A 9,630-nucleotide genomic window follows, 5' to 3' on the forward strand; every position below is an offset into this window, starting at 1 on the left:
AAACCTTGACATGTGGATTTCATGTTAGGCATTTCAAGTAGACCCTTAGAATTATCTGCTTTCCTTCACAGCAGGTGACTAATATATACTGATCCAGAATGCTGATTTTAGTCAAACATCCTGCACATTAACTTTGAATCAGGTATTTAATAATGCCCTTAATTTCTCTGCTTACCATTGCCACATGCTGTTTGAAACAGTTATTTAATTAACTGATAAATGAACACAACTAATTTGCCCCAACCCAATTTATGTATACACTTATACAACTGTAGCTCTGCGTGAAGAAAATGTCCTTGCTTATTACAGAGAACATGTATGTAATAGTTTCCAAGTTTAGACCTAAACAGTGATATTTATGCGCTTCAGCTACCGATAACATTATCCACATTATGTTTCTTGTTATATGAGATTATATGTAATAAAAAAGTTCTTATTTAAAAAAATAAATTCCAAAATTTTACACTACATATAGACTTCCAGTAATTTGGGGTATTTTTACTTGTCCACTATATAATAGTGATAAAATGTTTTCTCTGTTTCACGTTTCTAATATTTTTACTTGTTTTAACTTATATAAATGACTATCTCTGTATCATATCAAAGTAAAGGTATATATACTGCTTAAAAAAATAAAGGGAACACAAGCAGAAGACATCCGAGATCTGAATGAATGAAATAGCCTTATTAAATACTTTGTTCTTTACATACAGTAGTTTATACACTGCTCAAACAACTAAAGGGAACACAAAACTACTGTATGTAACGAACAAAGTATTTAATAAGGCTATTTCATTCATTCAGATCTCAGATGTCTTCTGCTTGTGTTCCCTTTATTTTTTTGAGCAGTGTATATAACAAAATAACAGAGTTGGAAGGGATCTTGGAGGTCTTCTAGTCTCCTAGTCCAACCCCTGCTCAAGTAGGAGACCTTATACTATACCATATCATACCATACCATACCATACCATAACATAACATAACATAACATAACATAACATAACATAACATAACATAACATAACATAACATAACATAACATAACATAACATAACATAACATACTATACCATTCTATTCTATTCCACCATACCAAGAGGCTGTCCAGTCTCTTCTTAAAAGCCTCCAGTAATGAAGCATCCACAACTTCTGAGGCAAGCCATTCCTCTGGTTAGTTGTTCTCATTGTTAGGAGATCCTCCTTAGATTTAGGTTGCTTCTCTTAGTTGATTAGTTTTCATCCATTGTTTCTTGTCTCACCTTCTGGTGCTTTGGAAAATAGGTTGACCCACTCTTCTTTGTGGCAGCCCTTCAAATATTAGAACACTACTATCATGTCACCCCTAGTCCTTCTTTTCCCTAGACTAGATAAACCCTATTTCTGCAATTGTTTTTCATATATTTTAATATTCAGCCCCATAATCATCTTTACTGTTCTTTTCTCCACTCTTTCCAGAGTCTCTACATCTTTTTAATAGTATGGTGACCAAAACTGGATACAGTATTGTATAAGTGTGGTCTTACTAAGGCTTTATAAAGCAGTACTAATATTTCATATGATCTTGATTCTGTCCCTCTGTTAATACAATATATGTCCTAACAGATTGTACTGGCTTTGTTATGAGCATTTCACTAAGTGAAGGGGTTTCAGAAGTATTTTGAGTAAACTTGCTTTTAGATCAGTAACCATGAAACCTGGGTTCCTACAACTATTTGACATATATTCCAGTCAGAAATGATGGAATTTGTAGGTCAATCTATCTGACAAACTATCTTGGAACATTTCTTAAATCAATGTTTATTTCATCAGAGAAAGTTGCTTGGGAACACCTGAAAAGTTTGGTAGTGCCATAAGTAAGAATTTAAAGAATTATCAGTTACAAAACTGAACAATTTTCTCCCTTAGTTGATCATTGCTGTTCGGTTATTCAGAAACTTCTCTCATTTAAACAGCTCATGGATGTAATTTTACCAGTTATCTGATGAAATTTAATTTAATCTAGCCTTGAATTATTTAATAATAATAGTAATTTATCAAATATATATGCTGCCCAACATCCAGCAACTTGAGCAGACTCCCAGTGATTCTTATTTGTTCTTCATGTGGTCCAAAATGTTCTCAGTTTCTCTGGCACCACTGTTCAAAGGCATTAAATTTTCTTTATTCAGCCTCCACAACCACATTCCATAATTGGGAAAACTGTCACTTTACAATACATTCCTTAGTTGTCAGGATGATGTCTATGCACTTAAATACAAGGTCTAGAACTGTCACAATTATTTTCCCAGGTATCAATCATCTCTTTATTTCATCACCCCACTCAAAATTGAATTGTGGCAAATTAATTGTTTTCATTTATCATGAATTTTTGAACCTAGCAAGATAAACACCGTTACTGTTTTAATTTTTTCTCTCTGCCTATTGGTACTGAGCAGTCTTTTGGTATAAAATTAGTTTTCTTAATATGAAAAAAACAAAACATTCCCTAAGGTTTTCTCACTTTTAGAAATCAAAGTGATATCATCAACGTGTTTATGGTTACTGGAAGTTTATTTCAGGAATCTTAATTTCATTTCAAGTTCATTTTTTTAGCCAAGCATTTTTTGTGATACGTTGTATAAGTAAGTTAAATAATAATGGAACAATATCAATCTTGGCCATAATCCATTTTCAGTTATGAAAATTGCTCCATATTATGATATAACTTATTTTATTTTCGATATTATGCAATTTTTTCAAGTATCAAATACGTTTCAGTACATCCATGTTTTTAGGAGCTTTCTCCAATTACTTTTAGTGCTCCATTTGTCAAAACTCTCTTTATAATCAAGAAAGTAAGCAGACATCTTTTTGATAGTGAACTTATCCCATTCATTATTCAGCCTGCTGTTTAGAAGATTTGAGAAACTTTGGATTCTTCTGAATGCAGCTTGCATATCTGACCCATGTCATTCTTTGTAATGTTGTTGCAATTGTTGATGCTGTTACACATGGAACATTGTTCCTTAATTAGAATATGGCTCCCTTGATGTTGTCACATGTCTTATGAGGGGGCAATGCAATTGTTTCCACTTACCCAAAATCAACAGCAAAGTCTGTATATTTTTTCCAACAATATAGGGGATTCAGAACACAAAGCACATATGATGCAGGATGAGTATAGAAAGCTTACAGATAGTATGGTTGATATTTGACAGATGGAAAATAAATTGTTTCTTGTTCCCAGAGAATATCTGAATTATGTATTTACTGCAAACCTGGGATTATGCACACATGTAAGGAGCTGTAACACAGAGAAATAAAAATTCTGTATGATCTTTATTCTGAGTTAGAAAGATGTAATGTGATATAAAATAGGACCAGCTGGAAATGTTTATCTTTCATTTTCTCCACAAACAAAGACTTTTTTTTTAATGAAAAGCAGAGCTCTTGGGAGAGAAGCCTGCAAAGCTTCCTGAAGATTTGACTTTGGAATGAATCAGGCATTTGCTACAATATTTTCAGTTCCTCAAGTGCAGTCATTTGCAGCGGATTCAAAGATCCAAATTTTAGCAGTGAAAGCTTAAATAGAAGTCTAAGGGCTCCAGAGTAAAAATATAAATTGATATGTGTTCTTCGCTGTTTCTCTGCTGAGGACTGATATATCCTGCCTGATATTGTTTGCACAGACCTTTTGTACAAACAAAAAGTCTTTTGTGCTTTTTGTGCACTGGATTTGAAGAGGTTATGAAGTGTCCTGGAAATGATGATGAAGGGTAAAATCTTCTCTGCTTGCTATTTACTCTGTACCTTAACATTTCCAAAGTCCCATCAATTAACATACAATGTTGGAATGAACTTTTCTAAATTTTCCAGGTTGTCTTATCACACTCAACTCATTTCCAGTTCATCATCATGTTATCTATTGTGGTCAGTCAGAGTGAAATTATTATCTCTCATGAACTCATTATCTCTGGCAAATAATTGAAAGTCTAATAAGTATTCACAAACTATACTTACCTTGTTTCAGTTTCTGCATCTTTAATTTGTTGTTGGTCTTGTGAATAAATTGTGAAATGCTGTTCTTTGCAAGAAATTTTGGTAATGGATCATTACCTTTAATGAGGGACAAAGTCTATTTGGTTACTTTTTTAGAAGTCTCAGAACAAAAGTGTGATCTACAGGAAATTCTGCTGGATGACCATAAACAATTTCACTGATTTATGAAAGCCATGAATTGATGTTAGGCTTCTCTGAATTTCTATAGTGCATTCTCATAAGAGCAGAAAGACATGGTCTGGTCTGCTGCAGGGGTGAAATTCAGCAGGTTCTGACAGGTTCTGGAGAACCGGTAGCGGAAACTTTTGAGTAGTTTGGAGAATCGGCAAATACCACCTTTGGCTGGCCCCAGAGTGGGGTGGGAATAGAGATTTTGCAATATCCTTCCCCCAGGAGTGGGGGGGAATGGAGATTTTGCAGTATCCTTCCCCTGCCATGCCCACCAAGCCGCACCATGCCCACCAAGCCATGCCCACAGAACTGGTAGTAAAAAAAAATTGAATTCCACCATTGGTCTGCTGGCTCCTGTATGGCTGCGGGCTGAAGCAAGACTTCATCCAAATGCTGTATTAGTTTTACCATGGCATTATGCAAATTTGTTATGTATAAATCTACTTCCTGTTGGTGTTGTAATAATATGTTTCAACAAGTTGTTCAGGATAGTGGGATGTCTCAAGAATTGGATCAATCAAAGGGTATTTAATACTCTTTGTTAAATCGTGGGCGATTGAAGGAAGACTCGACACAATGTAACTGTAACTCTTTTATTTAACTCCAGAAACAGCAATGGCTATTCTAGCCTGGGCAGCCCTTTATATAGGAAGGAGCTGTCCCCGGCTGCAGCCACTGACGTGCCTCCAAATTTCCTGCTCTCAGGACTAATTCCTGATTGGCTTATTTGAACTGTTACTTGATATCTAAAACTCCTCCCCCCTAGTTCAGTGTCCGCCAGTCCGGGGTCTCTTATGCTACGTAGTCGCGTAAGTAGGCGGGCCGTTTGGAGGTTCGACTGGACCTGCGCAGTTCAGTCGTCCCGGTGCCCTCGGGTTGGGAGGTTGAGGTCCGCTGCTCTCTCTGTGTGGGCTCCAGAACTCTCTCGAACTCGGTCTCCGGCGTGGATTCGCCTCCTTCTCCCACTTTACTTGGCTGTCCCCTCCGGCTCCTTTCGGCGCCTGTCACCTCCTCCATGGTCTCAGGTACGTGCTCGCTGTTATCTTCTTCCGGGCTGGTGTTTGGCGTGTCCAGACCCGGCGTTTGTGTATTGGCCCGCTCTGGTACTGCTTGCTTGTCTTTTCCTTCCCCCTGGTTGTTGTGCTGGGGTTCACTCTCGACTCTTGTTAATCTTCCTCTGAGCTGGTCGATGTGCCTTTTCCAGAGCTGGCCGTCTGTTGTTTGGACCCAGTAGGACAGGGGCCCCGTCACCTGGGTTATTGTTGCTGGTACCCAGAGTGGGTTTCCGCTCAGGTTTTTTGCGTATACTCTGTCCCCTGGCTGGAACTCCCGGATTCTGCTCGTGGAGTCGGTTGGCTTCTCTGTGCTGTACTGCGGGTGCAGTCTGTCCAGAGGGGATCTCAGTTTACAGCCCATTAATAATTCTGCTGGGCTTCGGTGGGTCGTGGCGCTTGGTGTAATGTGCTGGATGGCTAATAGTTTATCTAATTTGGCCTGAATGTCCCCTGGGCCTAGTCTCATGAGCGTCTCCTTTGTAGATCTCACCATCCGTTCCGCTAGACCGTTCATCGATGGTTTTTTCGGGGCGGATAACGCGTGCCTTATTCCTTGGTCAGCGAGGAACATCTCGAAGGTGTTTGATGTGAATGGTGATCCGTTGTCAGAAACTATGAGGTCGGGAATTCCATGTGTGGCGAATAGGCGTCTCAATACTTTAATCACTGCGTCTGCTGTGGTCGTTGTCACTTCGAGCCACTTCGAATATGCGTCCACAATGACTAGGAACGTATTCCCTTTGCAAGGCCCTGCGAAGTCGATGTGCAATCTGGCCCATGGTGTTCCCGGGTTTTCCCAGTCATGGACGGGGGCTGAGTTTGGTGCCGCCCTCGACTCTTGGCAGTTAGCGCAGGAGGACACCCACGTTTCGATTTCCTTGTCCATCCCGGGCCACCACACGTAGCTTCTGGCCAGAGCTTTCATCCTCACAATCCCCGGGTGCCCGTCGTGGAGTAATCTGAGTGTCTGTTGTCTTAGTGTGTTTGGAACAACGACTCTATCCCCCCACAACACGCACCCCCTTAGTCCTGACAGTTCATTTTGCCTCCATTTGTATGGCAGGAACTCTGTGCTTATGTCTTTTTCTTCCGGCTACCCCTTCCAGATCCAATTTAAAATTCGCACCAGTATTTTGTCCTTCGAGGTGGCCCTTGCGATGTCGGCTGCAGATATTCGGGCTTCCTCCATCGTCTCGATTAGCAGTGTGGTCATCGCTGGTGCTGGATCCTCCCCCGTTTCTGGGAGTGGGCACCTGCTGAGGTCTGCATGGTCGATTGATTTCCCCGGGTGATGGAGCAGTGTGTAATTGTAGGCCGCCAGGAATTCCACCCATCTTAGCATTCTGGGCGACAAAACGGGGGTGTTGGTTTGTCCCCTGCTATGATGCCTAACAATGGCTTGTGGTCGGTTATTAGTTCGAAACTCCGACCGTAGAGATACTCATGGAACCTTTTTATTCCGGCTACTGCAGCTAACGCCTCTTTGTCCAATTGGCTATAGTTCCGTTCGGGTTTTGACAAAGTCCGGGAGAAAAATGCGATGGGGGCCTCTGTTCCATTTGGCATCTTGTGGCTCAATACAGCTCCGATGCCGAAAGGGGATGCATCGCAAGTTAGTCTTATTGGTAATGTCCCGCTGTATTGCACCAAAATTCTGTCCGAAGTTAAGAGGTTCTTTATATCTTCGAACGCTTTCCTCTCTCGCTCCCCCCATTTCCATTCTGCCTTCCTGTCCAGCAGCCGGTGAAGTGGTTCAGCAGTGGTAGCTTTCTGCGGTAGGAAGATATTATAAAAGTTAAGCAACCCCAAAAATGCCTGCAGTTCGGTTTTATTTTTTGGGGTGGGTGCTTTCTTGATCACTGTCAGCTTTCCGGGGGTGGGTCTAATTCCTGACTCATCTATCAAGTATCCCAGGAACTCGAACTGAGTCTCTGCTAGTTGGCACTTGTCCCTTTTAACTTTGAGCCCCACTTTCTGGAACCTTGTCAGCACCTCCCTCAGCCGCTGCTTCAATTGAGCCGTGTCCCTTGCTGATATTAACACATCGTCGAAATATGGGATGACTCCTTCGATTCCCTGTAGGAGTCGTTCCATCAGGCTTTGGAACAGCCCGGGCGCTACGCTCACCCCAAATTGCAGTCTCTTTGAATGCGCCCCTGTGTGTAACGATGGTTTGTGCTTCCGCAGTGGCTTCATCTATGGGCAGCTGCTGGTATGCTTGTGCTAAGTCCAATTTTGCGAAGATTCTTCCCCTCCCCAAGGAATGCAAGAGGTGTTGGACTACTGATACGGGGTATGCGCTTTGTTGGAGCGCCTTATTTAATGTACTTTTATAGTCTCCGCACAAGCGTACTGACCCGTCAGGTTTAATCGGTGTCACTATGGGGGTTTCCCATCTCGCGTGGTCTATTGGCTCTAACACTCCCTGCGCAACCAGTTTATCTATTTGTTCGTCTATTTTTGGCCGTAGCGCAAAAGGGACTCTCCGGGGTTTGATTCGGATTGGGGCTACCTGGGGGTCTAAATTGAATGAGATTGGGGACCCTTTGTACTTGCCTAGCTCGTTGTTAAACACCTCTGCGAACTCCCTCATCAGGTCCTCCTCCCAGGTGTCGTTTCCGATGTGATCGACGCCGGTGATGGCTAGCCCCAGTGGTTCGAACCACTCCATGCCCAGCAGGCTGGGCCTGTCTCTGTCCACAATCGTGAGGGGTAGCGTGGCTTTGAATGTCTTGTAGGCAACGTTGAACTTGCCAATGCCTACCACAGGGATTCGGTTCCCTTGGTAGTCGATGAGGGTGAGGCGCTGTCGTTTGAGGTCGCAGGCTGTGATGTGTGGCAGGAGCTTCTTGATTATTGTCCAGGATACCATCGATAGGCTGGATCCCGAGTCCACCTCCATTTTGCAGGGTCTCCCCTCGATCAAAACTGTCGCCGCCATCTTATTTGCCCTTCCCGCGCTGGCATGGCCGATCACGATGGTTTGATGGGTCTCGCCTCGATCCGCCTGGTGGTCATCGTTTCTTTGTCCTCGCCCAAACGGTTGTCTCTTTCCACTTGTCTGGAACTTTCTGTTGTTCGTTGGCGATCGGGGGGGTCTGGTCCTCCTGGAGGCTGGCTGGGATGCCCTGCAGACCCTCGCTATGTGCCCTTTCTTTTCGCATCTTTGGCAGATAGCGTCCCGGAATCTGCATTCGGCTCTCGGGTGGTTCCCTTCGCATCCCAAGCACCAGGCCTCTCTCTTCCCCTGTTGTCTCTCCTTACGATCGGCTCGAAGGTGATGGACTTCATCCTCCTCGTCCTCTTCCTCCGAACCCGATTCCGCTCTTTCATAGTGCACGGCCGCCTCCTCCTTTACGGGCGGCCCGCTTTTCATTTTCTTCATAGCCGCCGCCGATTTCTGGGAAGCTTCGGTTGCGGATGCTTCTTCCAAGGCCTCCTTGAATGTAATTTGAGGCCGGGCCAGCAACCTACTCTGTAACGTGAGGTCCCTCAGTCCCAGTACTAGACGGTCCCTCATGGCCTCTTCTAGATTCAGGAAATCGCATGCGGCAGCTATTTCTCGCAAGGTCGCCACGAACGCACTGATTGTCTCTCCCTCTCTTTGGTCCCTCTGATAAAACTCATGCCTTCTTACCAGGGATGATGCTTGCAGTGCGTAGTGTGCCTTGAGTATTTCTTGCAGCGTTGTCCAGGTCATGGTCTTCAGATCCGCTGGGGCGGCAAGTGCCTTTGCCATTTTAAACACTGCCAGGCCACAATGGGTGAGAAAAAGGGCCCTCTTTCTCTGCTCTGATAAACTCAGCAGATCGTTCGCCTCCATGAACATATAGAATCGCTCCATGTAAGCTTCCCAATCTTCCCCGGTTGGGTTGAATGGAGCGGGCGGTGTGATTGCAGACATCACGATAGCCGATGATCTGACCGGTATTATGCAGTGGATCGGATGGGTGGCTGATGGTTGCTTGGAGATTGATGTGCAGTCCTGTTCCTTCAGATCCCACCTTCGTCGCCAATGTTAAATCGTGGGCGATTGAAGGAAGACTCGACACAATGTAACTGTAACTCTTTTATTTAACTCCAGAAACAGCAATGGCTATTCTAGCCTGGGCAGCCCTTTATATAGGAAGGAGCTGTCCCCGGCTGCAGCCACTGACGTGCCTCCAAATTTCCCGCTCTCAGGACTAATTCCTGATTGGCTTATTTGAACTGTTACTTGATATCTAACACTCTTCAAAGGAAAACTTAAGCTTTTCAAAACTAATGTCATATTTTTGATCAAATGGAACTTTATATTAAAATAGTTCTCTGTATTTTGTAGTATTACTAACAATCAATTTATCTACAGTGGTTTTATAGGTTTGAGGC

The 9,630-nt window shown here is 43.1% G+C and overlaps 1 pseudogene; it reads right to left on the reverse strand.

Moving 5' to 3' along the window:
• Window positions 1-4,999: 4,999 nt before the first annotated feature.
• LOC139320594 (uncharacterized) lies at window positions 5,000-9,166 on the reverse strand (annotated as a pseudogene).
• Window positions 9,167-9,630: the final 464 nt, after the last annotated feature.

This window comes from Pituophis catenifer, unplaced genomic scaffold (genome assembly GCF_029215685.1).
Source record: "Pituophis catenifer annectens isolate HBS135680 unplaced genomic scaffold, rPitCat1.0.hap2 SCAF_8, whole genome shotgun sequence".
NCBI lineage: Eukaryota > Metazoa > Chordata > Lepidosauria > Squamata > Colubridae > Pituophis > Pituophis catenifer.